The sequence below is a fragment of the Mustela nivalis genome, assembly GCF_964662115.1.
Source record: "Mustela nivalis genome assembly, chromosome: 8".
Classification (NCBI taxonomy): Eukaryota; Metazoa; Chordata; class Mammalia; order Carnivora; family Mustelidae; genus Mustela; species Mustela nivalis.
The window spans coordinates 133391037-133407778 of NC_139027.1; the positions used below are offsets into that span (position 1 = coordinate 133391037).

At 43.7% G+C, this 16742-nt stretch overlaps 1 protein-coding gene and 1 long non-coding RNA gene across 4 annotated transcripts in view; one reads left to right on the top strand and one right to left on the bottom strand.

The window, feature by feature from the left end:
- PTPN1 (protein tyrosine phosphatase non-receptor type 1) overlaps nucleotides 1-16742 on the top strand; it is a 67020-nt gene that overhangs the window by 12966 nt on the left and 37312 nt on the right. The window lies entirely within an intron of this gene.
- Nucleotides 16-2480, bottom strand: LOC309871668. The gene is made up of 2 exons (XR_014315425.1): nucleotides 2037-2480; nucleotides 16-452 (listed from the first exon to the last, which is right to left on the bottom strand). It is a non-coding gene; the product is annotated as an uncharacterized lncRNA (long non-coding RNA).

Consider the following 16742-nt stretch of genomic DNA (forward strand, 5'->3'; position numbering starts at 1 on the left):
TAAAGGTCTCAGTTATTCATTGTGGATTTTAAAGGATATTTTTAATGATGTTGGCTGGCTTATCCCATTATGTGGTCTGTTTATTAGCAGCTTTTGGTACACAGATGGCTTTGTTTGAGTGATTCTTTCAAGTCAAGTACCTTATAAAATAACTTAAATTTGCTGATAATTATCCTACTTTTAAATGGCTGAGTAATAGGCTTTAATTTTTAGGCATTTAAACACTTTGGATATGATTACAAATTCTGAGACTACAGTTGCTTATGTTTAGACACAGAAATGTTCATCTTGAGAAATTCTGAAGGATTTACCGGTTACTGCCTGTTTCTCATTCACATGCTTACTGTGCTCCTTGCTGTGTAGAAGTGATCAGAATTGGTATCATTATGGTGTTGTGAGTCCTCTTCCCTTTTCTCTTCTAATTCTAGCTGTGAAGATTATGTGCAGAAGTCCTGCATGTGATAAAAAAAAAAAAAAGTCATTGATCACTAATTAAAGATCTGAAAAGGAGAGTTTTCTTTACTAAGGGATGACTAAGTACAAAAAAAGACATTTTGACTGTTTCTTCTTTAATGGTGAGCGGGATGATTAAGTGAGTGTGTGTGTTTTCTAGTTTTATTTTGAAATCATATCCATGTCTGTAGAACATAGCAGAAGTAGATGTGTGGGGCAGAAAAAGAATGGTTCACAAGCCTCTCAACGGAATCACTAAAACATAGCCATTAAATGGCCAAAATATTGCAGGGTGTGGTAGGGGAAGCAACCATTTTTAAGGTGGAAGTGAATAAGAAGTATTATAAAAAGGAATTCTTTATAGAAGTCCAGACTCTGGATAAGGCTCCTGGTTCATTGATTATCCTTTGTCTTCAGATTTGCTAAGGAAAGTGAAAACACTTGGGGTTGGAGGGGAGGGGGGGGTGTATCTTAATCTTAGGAGTTGGTTAAGATTTCCTCCTAGTCAATAAATTGCCATATTGGGGAAGCGTTTAAGTTCTTGCCCCATCCCCATCCCTGCCTCCTCCTCTTAATTTACCTGACTCACTGTGGGTCTTCTGTTCCAAGGCTGCTGTCACCCCTGGGCCATGTCACTGTTCATTTGGGCAGTCCACCCAGCATGCCCACCTCATCCCTGGAAACCGCATGTCCCTCTCTCTTTGCTGCCTCCCTCCTGTGGGCAAGGCCGGGTCCTCGGGATCTTCTCTCCCTTACACACGTCCTCACACTCAGACCCTGTGCTCTGCGGTCCCGGCCTCCTGTGCTTCCACACTCCCTCACTCAGTTACTTCCCCATCTCTGGCTTTTGTCCTGATCCAGATTTCCAGCTGCTCCTTTCCCAGCCCCAGGTCCGCTCTCCCCTTCTTCCACAGTGGTCAGGACGGGAAATGCTGTCTCTCCGACGATCCTAGCCTTTTTGCCCATCTGCTTGCTATCAGCATCCATGACCTGCTCCAGCCCCGGACCAGCCTTTCTCTCCCTGTGCTCAGGCTCCTAAATGCTAGGGGAAGAAAATCTTCCTGGTGGAGAAAATCAGCCAGTTTTGCCACTTGAGCTGCTAGAAATCCAGTCTTCAGCCTAGATCTGTCTCCCCCAACCTCTGGCTGTCAGGTCTGAAACTCAGCTGCCATCCTTCCCGCCTCTTTTCTCTGACGGGGAGAAGGGGCCCTTCGTTCCTGTCTGAGGCAGCCCTTAGGTGCTGCCTTGACACCGTCCCATCTCACCTGTTGAAGGCATCTTGCCCTAAAAGGTTAGTGACCTTTTAGGCATGTGTCCCTAACCCTCCCTCTCTGTTGTCCTCCTACTTGAGCCATTTAAACTCAGGCTTTCTCCAGCTGTGACTCTCCCTCCAGCCACTGTTCTTTAGTTTCCTTCTCCAGTCGAAGTGTTCGGAATAAATAGGTCACTGTGTCCATTGTTCACCTTCCAATCACTTTGACTCAAGGAAGTTAGGTTCCACCCTCCCGAGCCACACGGTAACTCCCGAGAATGTCACTGCTGGCTTCCTTGTCGCTACTCCAGGGGATTCTTTGCATTCTTACCGTGGTACCGTTTAACATGGCTGACCTTCGTTTGCTTCTTCACTTTTCTCTAGCCTCTGTTTTCCATTACTTGCTCTTATTATTTCCTTTTTCTTTTTATAGCTTCCGTTTCTCTAGCTCATCCTTGCTCTCCCTTTGGGGCTTCTTCTCTGATCCTCTACTGGGGACGTTCGTCAGGGGTCCCCCCGCACGGCTCCTTTTCATCTGACTCTTTGTTTCTTCCGGGGCTGTCTCAGCTCCTCACTCAGGAAGTAGTCATGGCCCTTGAATGCAGAGCATGCGCGGGCACATTCTCGCAGTCTGGTGCAGCCTTCAAAACACTTTTAGTTCCTGAAATGGCAATGTTCTCTGTCTCTCCCAGAGCCTTTACGTGTTCTGTTTCCTCTGCCTAGAACATTCTACCTTGCTACTTCTAGTTCTTCCTTTCAGTCACATCTTTCCCTAGATCCACTCCCCTTTCCCCAGATCCAAGTTAGGTACCTCTTCTAGGTCCTCCCATGACCCCCGTATTTCCCTTCTCGTAGCATGTTGTGTGGCTGTGCTGTAGTCCTATCCACTGTCCTTTAGTTGCCTGTTCACTGACAAATTTCCGAGTCACCTGTCAAGTCTTAAAAATGAGTCGGGACTGCTTTTGTCTGAGTCGTTTGTATCTCTTAGTACCCCTCATTGTACCTGGCATATGGAAGGTGCCCAGTAAGCTGTTCCTGAACAAGTGGATGAGCTGTGCTATTCAGAACGTTCACAAATTGGGGTGGCTAGGTGGCTTAGTTGGTTGAGCGTCTGGCTCTTGACTTTAGCACAGGTCACGATCTCAGGGTTGTGAGATGAAGTCCTGTGTAGAGCTCCACTCAGAGATCCTGTCTCTCCCTGGGCACTCCCCTCCCCCCAAAATGTTCATGAACTGTTTGATAAGGAGGATCGAGTTTATAATATTGTGGAGACCATGTGTTACTAACCCACGATCAATTCAGCACACACTTTGTTTTCGTTGCTTTTTATTATTTTTTTGTGTCTGACATACCCTCCCTCCCCCAGTGACATTAGAAGTCTGCGGGACAACCATGTGTGATTCTGGGTGTCTCCCTCAGAGTGCCTGTGTGTCCTCGGATTTCATTTCAGTGGGCCTAAACCCAGATATATTCATGCATACACATAAACAGATCCCACACCTAATGGAACAGAGTCTCATCTGTGGTCTGTCCTTGCCTTCCTCAGCTGGCCCGGCCTCTGTGCCATGCACAGACCATGCCAGTCTGGAGGGGCAGTTTCCCTGTGGCTTATTAGCTGTTGTGTTCCAGCATGCTGGCCAAGTATGAGAGACAGCCACGGTATGAAAGTCTCCCTCGCTCAGACTTCATAGGTTTGGTAGCCGGGACTGACCAACGCTGACAGGAAACAGAGGCATTTATTAAAAGCAGAGAGTTGTCAACTTGCAGGAAGCAAAGCTTTTGTTAGCATATGATTTTGTGGTTGGTTTGGTGCAACTCTGTAAAGAACAGAACTAGGCAGGGATGGGGGCTATGTGCTTGGGTCTCTAAAGTTAGAGCCTTTTTCCTAAGTAAATTGCCTTTAGAGTTTCATTTGTTTGGAATTTCCTGAGATTTGGATCTTGCCAGAAAGTTCAGAGCAAAAAAAAAAAAAATTGGGGGCAGGTGAAGCATTTGCATCTGAAACGAAGTCACTGTTTTTGTTTTTTACTTTTTCTTAACATATGATCGTTGGTTCAGCCCTGAAGATTATTCCATTATTTGTGGATCTTAACCTTTCTCTCATCTTCTGGATCTTACGAAACAGGCGGTTTTGTTTGAGTGGAGAAAAGGAGGAGAGGAATAAAAATAAACGCGAAAGCCTTGTCTCTTGCCTGGGCAAGCTCGGCTTTATGGCTTGGAGCGGAATGACACATCTAGTCTGGTGAAGAAGGGATACTTAAGGTTGGCTTGGCTTCTTCTTGTATTTGATTTTTTTTTTTGGAAGGTCTTTCTTTTAAACTGGAATTTTTACAAGAACGTAACCGAATTTAGAATAGAAGCACTTAGTTTTGCGATTTGCTGAGCACCTATTTTAAAACTGTTCTGGTAAACAGCTTGGGGCGAAGATTGTTTTCAAGTGAATTGAGACCCCTCTCGTGACCCCTCTGACCCAAAGGGAGTCCTGCTCTTCCTGGTCCAGCGGCCTTTCCTCCAGATGTGTTACTTTCCTGGAGCCCCAGGATTGCCTTTCATCAGAGTAACGGAGTCTAAACGGAATAGAGATTTCTTCTTAGATTATAGCACTTGCTTGCCTTCATTCTGCTTATGTCTATGAGAGCAGCAGATCTGACTCCTCTGTGTTATTTACTGAGCTTGTTTTGTTTTGTTTTGTTTTGTTTTAAGTAATTCTCTACACCCAGCATGGGGCTTAACCCTGAGATCAGGAGTCCCATGGTCTACCGACCGAGCCAGCCAGGCACCCCTATTTACCGAGATTTTTTAAAACCTAAAAATGCCTGTAAACAAGGTTGAAGGGTCAGAGGTAGAACAGTTAAGAACAGAGTAGAAATAGCTTTAAAGACAGGGTTGTTGGCAGGAGTCTTATAAAACGTGTTGAAGGTTGTGTGGGAAGCAATAAGCATTTGTGTTCCAGTGTGTTGGGTTTAAGCAAACTTATTCTGTCCCCATGTTGCAGGCTGTGTGTCATTGAGTCCCCACCCACAGGCGCACTCTTTGTCCTGTTTTCTCCCTTCTTTGCTTCCCCCACCCCCACCGCAACCACCACTAGCAATTACCGGCATGTTGGATCTTGAGGCTGCTTCCCTATAAGGATACGGGGCATGTGGTGTTGGCTATAGACATGGTAACCAAGTTCTGTGGGTTCTCTCCTGTGTACCTCGTGATGTTTGACTGCCTGCAGACCAGCAGTAAACTGTCTTTTCTGCTGTCTGGTCCATCTGTTGTTGCTCGCTGCCTCTGCATTTAGGGTGCACGGATGGCCTGCCTGTGCCAAGTGGGGAGCATGGACGAGAGAAGCAAGCCCAGGCTGCAGCAGGTTGGGAGGGGTTAATAAATAGCCGGAAAGCTACCACAGTATGTCCGTAGAGTAGAGCAGGGTCAGTGTGTGGCAAAATTTTGTGTTGGTGAGTTTTTATTTTATTTTTTTTTATTATTACTCTCTCCATAGAGCCCTTCGTAAATCGACATGCCTGGGTAAAAGCCGTGGCTAGTGGTCTGTGTCATGGAGTACCTCAAAATTTATTACCATCCACAGCAGCCCCTTAAATCCTATTTGGGTCAGCTCACAGGAATTCTGTTTAGATGGATGTTTCTGGCTGGCATAGAGTCAAAATGGTCACCAAGCATGAAAGTACAGGCATTCCCTAATACACAAATGTGTCTGCTTCAAAAGTTTGAAAGTTGGTTGTCTGGGACTTGGAACAGTTTTCTATAGAATCAGTGTTATAAATAGTGATTAGGTTCCAAGCTCACCTGTGGAAACTTTTTTATCTGCAGTACACCTGAAATATTCCCATTAATATAACAGGTACTTCCCCATAGAATTAGTGTATGTGATAGTGATTAGTAGTGCACATAATAGTGATTTTACAAATAAGAACCGTTCCGGAGTCCATCTTGGGGGTAATACGTATGCGGTTACATGCGGGGAAGGTGGGTGTGGGATGGGTTAATGTCTCCGCTTCCCATGCTACACTGGCACTCTATGTGATTTTGCTCCTCACTTCTGTGTAGTATGGATGCCTGTGGATTTTGGAGGCAGGCTGGAGTTAAGGATGCAGGGGAGAGAAGAACTGAGAAGAACACAGGCCAGAGTTTCTGGGGCTGGAGAGCGACGACAGCTCCTAAGGACTCTTCTGGGGCCTGTGGCTCTCTCTTTTCCTTACCCTCTTTTTGTTTTACTCTGGGGTCCCCAGGCATTGGCATTGGCCTGTTTTTTTCCTTGGTTACCATTTTGTTGCTTCTGAGCAGGGGCTTGTCTCTGGTCTATAACCAAATACCCTATCTGTCCTGCTTTGGGAAGAAATATATACTCTTTTTGAGGTTTTCTAAATTAAATGTTACGGCAGAGTTATCCCATGTTATTTTTGCTGTGAGAAATTATAGAATCCCAGATGACTACACTTTATAAACCAAATGAATTTCAATCTCCTTCTCCTCTTTTATACATCCCATTGCAGAAAATAACAGCTTTTATAATGAATGTTGCCTCCCTTGGTTGTAGTTCTGATTTTGTTTTCAGAGAAGACCTTTCTGCGATAGTCCATGATGTGATGCAGTGCACTTCCTACTCACCCGCTCTAGAACTGTCCTCTGCAGTGTTGTAGAGTCCAAGATGTCTTCTGCCAGGAGAGAGGCTAAACCTTGGGATCAGTCTTGACTATGGTCTCTTACAGCTTGACTCCTGTTTCACATGGTACAAAGATAGTCTTTCTTTTTGGGCAAGGACTGGCAACACCAGGCAATATAGCAGGCAGGACCTGGGAGGGCTGAATGGCGCAGCAGTGGCCCTGGCAGTGTTGTGGGAAAGCGTCTGCCTGTGGTCCAGGTCTCCTGATTTCCCCCTAGGCAGAGGATTCCTCGGGTGGACCAGGGCCAAGAGAGCAAAACAGCTGAAGGCAACTGTAAAAGGCCAGAGACCAGGAGGGCCTAGGGACTGGATGCCCTAAAGGAAACAGATCAGGAGGAAGGGGCAGCAGTTCAGACATACCAAGAATGAAGGTGGAGGACTTGGCCATCAGCTGGATGTAAGGTCCAGGTCTCTCCTCTCCTGCGGATATTAACATCCCTCTCCCTGAACACATAGACAACTCAACCTGTACTTGATTTTTGTCCTCCACTAAACACTACCAAAATGCTCGGACATTGGGCTGTTAGCTGATGTAGATAACAGGGCTGAGCCCTCCCCTCTAGCAGGTCGCGCACTTTCAAACTGGCTTGTGGAGACCATAGAGCTGAAGGTTCTCGGCCCATTCATACCCAGCTTTTTGTCCCTGACTAGATGGCTCTGTTTCCCTTCTGAGCAGGAAGGGACACTGTAATGCACACCTGGAAAGGAGGGTTTGATGCACTGCTTCTAAAAGGTACTGCTTCTGAAAGGTTCCATCTGGCAACATTGTAATCAAGAAGATGGGTCAGGTGGAGCTGAAGGAGGAATGTGGGGGCTCTCCCGAACTACAGATGGTTCCACAAGTACATTCTGGCATAGTGTGGTGAAAGTTTCTGGCATTTTTTCTCCCTTAATCAAGGGCACAGAAGAGGGTGGGGGGGGTGGGGAGGTTGTCTGGTCATAGATGCTGTTACAAACAATGGGTCTTGCTTTTTAGCAAATCTTACCCAAATGAGACTTTAGATTTTTCTCTCTGTAATTTCCTAGCATTTCTTCTGAAAAATATATAATTATTTTTGCCACAAAATCACTCAAACACTTGTCTTTTTTTTTTTAACCTGTGCAAATATGCTACATTCTTTTAAAATGGGATCAGCAGTGGGATACCCAAAAGATTTTATGTATTTTCTAATACATTCTTTTTATATTAAATAGGTTTCTGTAGATTTTCGTATGCTTTTTGAGGTTTGTTCTGTGATGTAGACCACTGCTTTATAGCTTGATTTTTTTTTTTTTTTTAAACCACTAAGAATTTTTTTCTGCTTTGAGAAGTCCATTGTGTGATTATAAAATCAGGGGATACTTATATTTACCTATCTATCTGTGGTGGCACTAACTCAAAATCTAATCTTCAACTTTCTGATTTACCCTTACATCCAGCTGATGGCCAAGTCCTCCACCTTCATTCTTGGTTGTATGTCTGAACTGCTGCCCCTTCCTCCTGATCTGTTTCCTTTAGGGCATCCAGTCTCTAGGCCCTCCTGGTCTCTGGCCTTTTACAGTTGCCTTCAGCTGTTTTGCTCTCTTGGCCCTGGTCCACCCGAGGAATCCTCTGCCTAGGGGGAAATCAGGATTTGGTTACTGAAAGAAAGCCACTAGAAAGAACATCCGTCAGCTTCTGAGAGGCCAAATAGTGTTTTTTGCAGCATGCTTTCCCTTTTTAATATTTAGCATTTTATATGATGTAACTTTTGTTTTTATTATTTTTTAAATATTTATTATATTTTTATTATATTTATTTTATTCTTTATATATACGTGTGTGTGAGTATGTATATTTATTTCCTTCTTAGCTGGCATGTGAACCCTCTGAGAATATGCGATCGTGTATTTCACATCTTCGTGTTCTCAGTACCTAAAGTACCACAGTGTCTGGCCCAGCATTGCCTTGTGGACTTGCACACACTGAACCTTCCTTAGTTAAACAGGACATAGTGTTATCCTCCCTGCCCCCCACCCCAAACCAAAGACATTTCTTTGAATACCACATTGTCCTGGCAGACCACACCTTGATACCTCCTGTAGGAGAAGGGAGGCTGCGGTTGAAAGAGAAACAAGGGGTTAAGATCTGGGCTTTAAAATATCTGCGGCTTCTATGCTGGCCATTGAGGGTGTTTTTTCCAAAGTTAATCTTAATTGCATGTGGTTTTGCTTCTTGCTAACTATAGAATTTAGTTGCTGTGTAGGATTGGATACTTCTGTAAATCCTTTAGAAATGTTTGTGGAATGAAATGAACCATATGAAGGACTCAGCACTTAAGTAATCTACCTAACAGTTCGTCTTGAACAGGAGAGTCCTCTAATTTTCCCTATAAACCATTATGACGCTCATCTATAAATCCATGTAAGTCATGCTGGCACGTAACTCATCACGAGTTTATTGGGCACCTGCAGGTGCCAGGCAGTGTGCTAGGCACTGACAAGGACAGGAGTGATGGGGAACATAATAGACCTGTGGTCTTTTTCATGGTCCTAGGGAGGAGAGAGCTGAAGCCATCACACAAACGATTAATCTTGTTGTGGAAGTGCTATGAAGGACACTTAAGGGGTGCCAGGAGGGTGTTGAAGGTTGGATTTCAAGCTGGTTGCAAGGGGTCACTGAATGGGTAAGCGAGGCCTGAAGGAGCGGGTGGGCGAGCCTCTCTGTTAGAAATAGCTTAGCCTTTTCCGGAATAGGGAAGGCATGCCAGAGTGGCCAGAGTACTGGTCTCTAGTGTATGTCACCTTTTTTTTTTTTTTTTAAAGATAGGGCTTCTTCTTCTTTTTTTTTTTTTTTTAATTTTTTTCTATGAATTTTTCTAATTATTATTTTTTTTAAAGATTTATTTATTTGACAGAGAGATGACAAGCAGGCAGAGAGGCAGGCAGAGAGAGAGGAGGAAGCAGGCTCCCTGCTGAGCAGACAGACTGATGCGGGACTCGATCCCAGGACCCTGAGATCATGACCTGAGCCGAAGGCAACGGCTTAACCCAGTGAGCCACCCAGGCGCCCCTGTATGTCACCTTTTGAGAGAATGACTCCTGGAAGTTTATTTATTGCTAGAAAGTAGTACTTCCCCTTTGATTATACAAATTTCATTTTATTTTTGTTTTAAAAGATTTTACTTATTTATTATACAGACAGAGATCACAAGTAGGCAGAGAGGCAGGCAGAGAGAGAGGAGGAAGCAGGCTCCCCAATGAGCAGAGAGCCCGATGCGGGGCTCGATCCCAGGACCCTGGGGTCACGACCTGAGCTGAAGGCAGAGGCTTTAACCCACTGAGCCACCCAGGCACCCCAATTATACAGATTTTAAAAATTAAGGATTTGTTTTATAGTAGAATTCTGTGATTTGTTGAACTGTCCTGTATTTACTTTCCTCCTATTACTTGAGATTTTATAAAATATTTTTTAAATGTCCAAAGTCTTGATTATGTCCTTTCAACCTTGTTAAGAAACCTTTATAATTCTAATTTATACTGTATTTCATTGTAAAGTAAAAACAAAGAATAAAAATTTGCTCTATCCCTGTCACTGTGTAAGTACTACAAATAATTTGTCTGTATTCTGCAGATTAAGATTTTAGTTTTTTTTTTAAGATTTATTTTAGAGAGAGAGCCGCGAAAGTGTGAGCATGGGAGGGAGGGGCGGAGGGAGAGGGAAAGAGAATTCCAAAGCAGGTCCCCTCTGAACACGGAGCCTGACGCAGGGCTCAGTCTCAAGGCCCTGAAATCATGACCTGAGCTGAAATCAAGAGTTGGATGCTCAACCAGCTTAGCTACCCAGGTGCCCCTAAAATTTTATTTTTTTAAAGGTTTTATTTATTTAGAGAGAGCGAGTGTGCATGAGTTGGGGGGCGGGGCAGAGGAAGAGGGAGAAGCAGATTCCCTGCTGAGCAGGGAACCCGTTGCAGGGCTAGATTCCAGGATCCTGAGATCATGACCTGAACCAAAGGCAGACACTTACTCGACTGAGCCATCAATGTGCTCTTCTGATATTTTATTTTTAAGAGATCTCTACATCCATTGTGGGGCTGGAATTTATAACCCTGAGGTGAAGAGTCACATGTTCTACTAACTCAGCCAGCCATGCACTCTTGTCAATTATATTTTTAATTGAAATTTTTATGGAGATAATTATAGATTCATATGCAGCTGCCAACGAGAGGTAATACAGAAATCCATTGTACACTTTGTCCATTACCCCCCATGGTAACATTATGCAAAACTAGTACAGTATCACAACCAGGAGAGTGACATGGATAGAATTTGCCCATCTTATTCAGATTTCGGTTTTACTTGTATTCATTTGTATTATTTGTTTTCCATAGACTCTTGTATCAGTAATGCTATTTTTGATGCTTTAATTATAGGGTGTTGTTTTTTTTTTAAATCTGCCTGTAAGAAGCATCCCTTCCCCTAATCATATATCCCTGGCATGCCCTCTGTGTTTTCTCTGAAGCTGTTTAAAAAACAGCTGCCTACATGAAAAGAAGTAGATTGAAAACAAATTGTCAGTCTGAACGTACTTTACCAGTCTTGTGGTTGTTTACAGATTGTTTAGCTAGTTCAGCCAGACTAGCTGGCTAGTTTGGCTGCTGAAAGATACTGTGGATGGTTTCTAACCAAGAGAGAACCATTTAGTGTCATTCAGAATGGACTGAAGTATTAACTGTCGGAAAAAGACCTGACAGTGATAAAAATGTCTAGTTGCTTGTGATTTTAAAAAAGCAGAGTAAGTAGAAGAGTTAAACATCCAGGGAAAGTATCAGTAACAAAGGAGGCTTTTTGAGACCTTCGCTCTTACTCTTGAATGAACATTCTCAGGTGGTAACAGATCATGCGGCCGTCGATGACTGCTCCTCTGTGGGACAAATAACCAGAAAGATACGCACCACTCCAGTGGATACGCACGTGGGCAGTTGGTTGTCAGCGGTCAGGATTTTCATATGTGATCTGGTTTTCAGTGTTGCTTGGATTTTTCTCAATGAGAATTTTTCATTTGGGGTGTATAAAAAGGAAAGAAACAGTAGATGCGTGAAAAGGACGTTGTTTTAGAGTGACTGAGTTCCAAAATCATGAAGCGGGCGGAGGGAAGCAGGATGGTTGATGCTGCTTGCTCGGTTGCATGCCTCCAGAGCACATCAGAGCACCACAGAGCAGATAGTGGGCTGGAGAAAAATTAAAAGCAGAAGTATCTGCCAAGGGACTTTATCCAAGCAAATGGAAAAGGCCCAAAGAGAGAAACTGGTTAGGTACGATTGTGAGGTTAGAGTTTGGGCAGTGGAGAAGGCAGGGAGCTCTTTCTGTCCAGAATAGCATCTCTCTGGGGAGGTTAGACGCTCCCTGGTTTAAAAAAAAAAAAAAAAAAAATTACTGTGGAGTTCTAACTGGCCTTACTTAGCAGTTCTCAACAATTAAAATGTGGTAACATAAGAATAGAAGGAACCTACTTAAATAGAATTTATATCTCGAACTTAACTGGTAAAATGCTGAAGTGGTTTTTAACTTAAACCAGCTTTCATTGACCATTATTGTGGAGGTTCTAGGTAAATAAGAAAAGTAGATCATTACTAAAGTACCGGTAGATGCAGATATAGTGTATTTGCTGACGCAATTGATAGACTCCTAGAAAACGCGGTTTAAAAAAAAAAAAACCCTGAGTAAATGAAGGCTGGTTAGATGGCTGGATTACGAGATTATATTACAGGATAATATGTCTAGTGTGAGCCCGTCTGTAAAAACAAGCAGTAAGAATTCATGATTTATGTTTGTGTATGTTTGGAGAAAATTTGGGAGAGTAGACACTGACTAGACTGTTTACCTTGGTTAAGTTGTTTTTATTGCATCTTTGTATTCTCTACTTGGGACATGTTGTTTTTATAATTTCTGAGAAGGAACTTTTGGTATTGAAGAACGTTTGTATTCCTCTAATGATTCCTCTTGCACAAATCTTTATCATGTACCCTTGGTGCCCTCCGTGTTCTGCTGTTACTGTGGTGCCCTTCTGTGAGCAGGACTGATGGTACCTGGTGGGCATTTATTCCTGTTCCTGTCCTCCGTCGCCAGCATCTGATTTGAGCTACTCTCAGTTGATTCTTGAAGATTCTCAGCCGATATTCATAAAACCCATCAACGAGATAAAAACTCTTTCCATTCTGCCTCCCATACCCCCTCTTGATAGTTGTACTCCATGTTATTACACAGTGCACGGTCTCCCTTACCGTTTACCGTCCTGGTTTTAAATCAACTAGCACATACTAAGGCTACTACCCATTCTTCCCCAAGTCTCCTTTGTCATATCGGTTGCTTGATGCTCATTCTCTACCAGATATCTCTGGACAGGTTATGGAACAATATTCTGTGAATTGATAATGCATGTTCTTAACAGTATATCTGCTGCCTTTAAATTTGAAGACCACTTTGCCTGAATATAAAAATCTTTGGATCACATTTTTTTCCTTAAGTGATTTAAGTATATTGCTTTATTATCTTCTGGTATAAAGCATTACTATATGAGTGTCTGACAGCCTAATTATCTTTCCCTTAAAAGTCACTAGGTCTTTTTGCAAGATTCTGAAAGGATTTTTTTTTTTTAAGATTTTATTTATTCATTTGACAGACAGAGATCACAAGTAGGCAGAGAAGCAGGGAGAGAGAGAGGAGGAAGCCGATTCCCTGCAGAGCAGAGAGCCCGATGTGAGGCTCGATCCCAGAACCCTGGGATCATGACCCGAGCTGAAGGCAGAGGCTTGAACCCACTGAGCCACCCAGGCGCCCTGAAAGGATTTTTTTAACCTTTTATTTCAAAGTCTGATCATTTATTAAACCATACTATGGTCACAATTTTCATTCATTCTCCTCCAAAAAAGTGTATTCATTCATTCTCCTCCAAAAAGTGTATTCTTTCAGTGAAGAATATCGTACCTCTTTTTTTTTTTTTTTTTTTTTTAAACCTTAGTTAAGTCTTGATTTAGAGTTTTCAGTATTTCTTTTCTTACATTGCTTTGGGTTCCCTTTTCAGGGACTCAGCCTGTTCAGTTTGATCTTCTTTGCCTGTAATCTGTTTCTTTCACCTTCTCTCAAAAATTTTAAAATCTTTCCTTATTTATTAAAAAAAAAATTGCGGGGTACCTGGCTGGCTCAATCAGAGCATATGATTGTGGATCTCAGGGTCATGGTTTTGAACCCCACAATGAGGGTAGAGATTACTTTTAAAAGCTATACTATATTTAGGTTGAAATTATTTTTAAATATGGGGCACCTGGGTGCTCAGTCCATTAGTGTTTGACTCTTGGGTTTGGTTCAGGTCATATCTCAGGGTCATGAGATGGAGCTTTGCCTTGAGCTCCATGGTGTCTGTTTGAGATTCTCCCTGTCCTTCTGCCTCTCCTGCTCATACCTTCTCTCTAAAAAAGTCTTTTTGATTTAAAAAATTAAGTATGATTTCAAAAAATTTTACATAAAAATTATAGTAGTACAAGGAGGCTATTTCTGTTTGTTTCTTTAAAAATTGTTTTAGCCCCCCCCCCTTTTTTTTCTTTCAAGGAATTAAGCGTGTTGCTTTGCACTCGTTATCCTCCTTGTTTTGTCTTCATTTCCGAAAACATATTTTCCTTTAACTTTTAATTTTTTCCTGATGTCTTTTACTTCTCTTTTCAGATCATTCTTTTTTTCAATGACCTTGATTCTTGAGTTCTCATTCTTGTCTATATTGTTCTTCCAGAGCTTCTACCACTTTCTTAATTTCTGTTTGCTAGTTGGATGAGTTTTCGTGGTCATTTCTCTAGCTGGCTTTTATTTTCTGTAAAGATAGTGCTGTGTCCCTTGCTGTCTTCCGTAGAATAACTCTGTGTGGAATTCAAGTGCTCCTTGTCTTCACATCATTTTTAAGTGAACAGTTTCCTTGTAGTTTTTGGAAGGAAGGGGTGAGTCAGGTGGATAATCTAGTTTAGGGCTCTCCAGCTCCCTCTTCCGATGTCTTTGTGAAGTTATTTTAAAATTACCTTGAACTTTCAAAGATCTGCTTCATCGAAGCCTCCTCTTTCCTTAGCCCCATTTTGCCCGTATTTGCTTAATTTGTTCTCCTCCTAGAAGCTTTTCCTCAGTGCAGGTCTTTGTCATAGGAGGGCCTTTCTGTGCCCAGTTTTGAGAGTCTCTAGGGCCTGCAACGCCCCAGCACCTTGGGTGGCAGGAGAGCCTGGCCTTGCCCTTGAACTGGAGCCTGCAGAATCTGTTTCCGGTTTGGCTACTAACACAGACTGGCTGTCACACTTCACAGCACACATCTACTGGTGACTGGGGGCTCTTCCCATCTCAGAGTTGTCAGAATTAGCCGGGGTCTTGAGTCACCTTCCTCCCACACAAATGCTGATACCATGTGGGTCTCAGCGAGTGGTTTGTCCCTATGTCTTTGCACTTGCAGGATCATACGGGTGTCTTGTCTCTGGTTTTGTTTAGTTGTTATCTGAGTTAGTCTTCTATCCTTATTGCTCTTTTTACTTATGTGGAGGAACTCGGGAGGAAGGGGAAACTGCCATTGCTGCCGTCACCTTCTCAGTCCTAAAACCAGAGTAGTCACTCCCAAACCTACATCTCATTATATCATCCCCTAACTTTGAAAAACTGAGCTTTTAGACTCTGTTTCAAGAACACTTTCAAACATAAAGAATTAGATTAGTATAATGAACCCTTGTGTATCCATCACCTAGTTTCAAAAATTATAAACTCAGGACCCATCTTCTTTCATCTGAACTTCCCACACCCCACCCCATGAACCCCTTTTAGCTCTGTTTTGTTTTGAAGTAAGTCCTAGCACCATAACAAATGCTTTTTTCAGAGAAGGGGAAAAAAGACCCTGAATACTCTGGGATTGGAGAAGCCAGAAGCACCTCTAGAGGAAGGTGAAGGATCAAGGAAAGGAGATGATTGCATCCGGGGTCTGGGCCACGGTGCCTGTCAGCCTGGAAGTACAGTTAGAGTACAGCTTCTGGGGAGCTGGGCATCATGGCAAGCCTCGCTTGGGCACAAGGAGCTAGCAAGACCGTGCTTGCCGTGCCTGCCTGAATAGTGTTTGCGGGGTCCCCGTGTGTCATAATTTGGGAGTGCTTTGTACTCAGCTGAGCCCTGCCTCAGCCTGGCTTGGCAGCCCCAGGTAAGATCCTTCCTGCTATCCCCACCATTGGCCTGTGCCATCCCAGATTGGTAGGGAGGGTGTGTATTCGGATGGAATGTTGCCTTCTCCAGGAATGTATCACATCAGAAAATGGCTCTGCCTGCAGGGGAAGGGGTGGGGGTGGGGGGTAGAGACACATCCTTCCAAGAAATGTTTCTCTCACACCCAAGCATTCCCTGGGTATCCTAGGCAGGAAATTACTCATTACTGGAAAATCACCCGTGAGCCTCGTATTGAGCCTCATATTGAGGTCGAAGAGAGAACAGAATTCTCACACTTAGTTCTGTCATCAGTGCTTTCTTACTGCCGTCATTTTGTACCCACTGCAGTCCTCATGCTGTGGCGCTCTCTTGATTCCGGAGTCACAGCTCTCCCTGGCTGCTCTCTGAGGAGATCCTCACTGAGGCCCTGCTTAGGTAAGAACTGGGCTGCGCTGCCCAGCAAGCTAGACCTAGTGAGTGTCTGCTCCTTTGAGCAGGAGAGACTCATCTGTCATCTCTTCTGGAAAACCTGTCCAGCCCTGTTGAATGGGGGCAGGAAGTTTAGGAAGTGTGCTTTGTGCCCTGGGCATCCCTAGGAGTCTGAGCACACCTCTGTGTGGGGTGCAGGCCACTGTAGTGTGCTGTGGCGGCCCGCTGTGCTTTCTGACCTTGGTGTGAGGACAGGAGCCTAGTCTGTGGCCCAAGCAGTGGGCTTCTGAAGTTGCCCGGAGGAAGAATGGCCATCCCTTCTGTACCCCGTGCCTCTGTGCCAAGGTTGCCTTTCAAGCAACAGTGCTGGGACGGGCTGGGCAAAACAGCTTGGGCATAGCTGTCTGATTTATTTCCTCCCATTGATGCCAGTCAGTCTGCAAGGAGAAGCGACTGGTCAGCTGGGCTGGGAAGGTCTCTTTCCTCTGTACCAGATGTGGCTTCTCTGAGTTAATTGTTCCTGAATTTACTGTTCCCATTTTTACTAACTAACTTTGGTATCTTTCCCCTTTTCCTGTAGAATAGATTTCCCCTCTGATCAGTACTTCCTGCAGTATTTGTTTAAGGCCTCAGGTGGTCGTCCCCCACTAAGTGGGAACTCAGTGAGGATGAGGACCATGACCTAACTACCTGCCTCATCAACACGGCACAACTTGAAATGCGAGGGCAAAAATTGGCTCCAAGTACAATGATATATTGTGGTTTT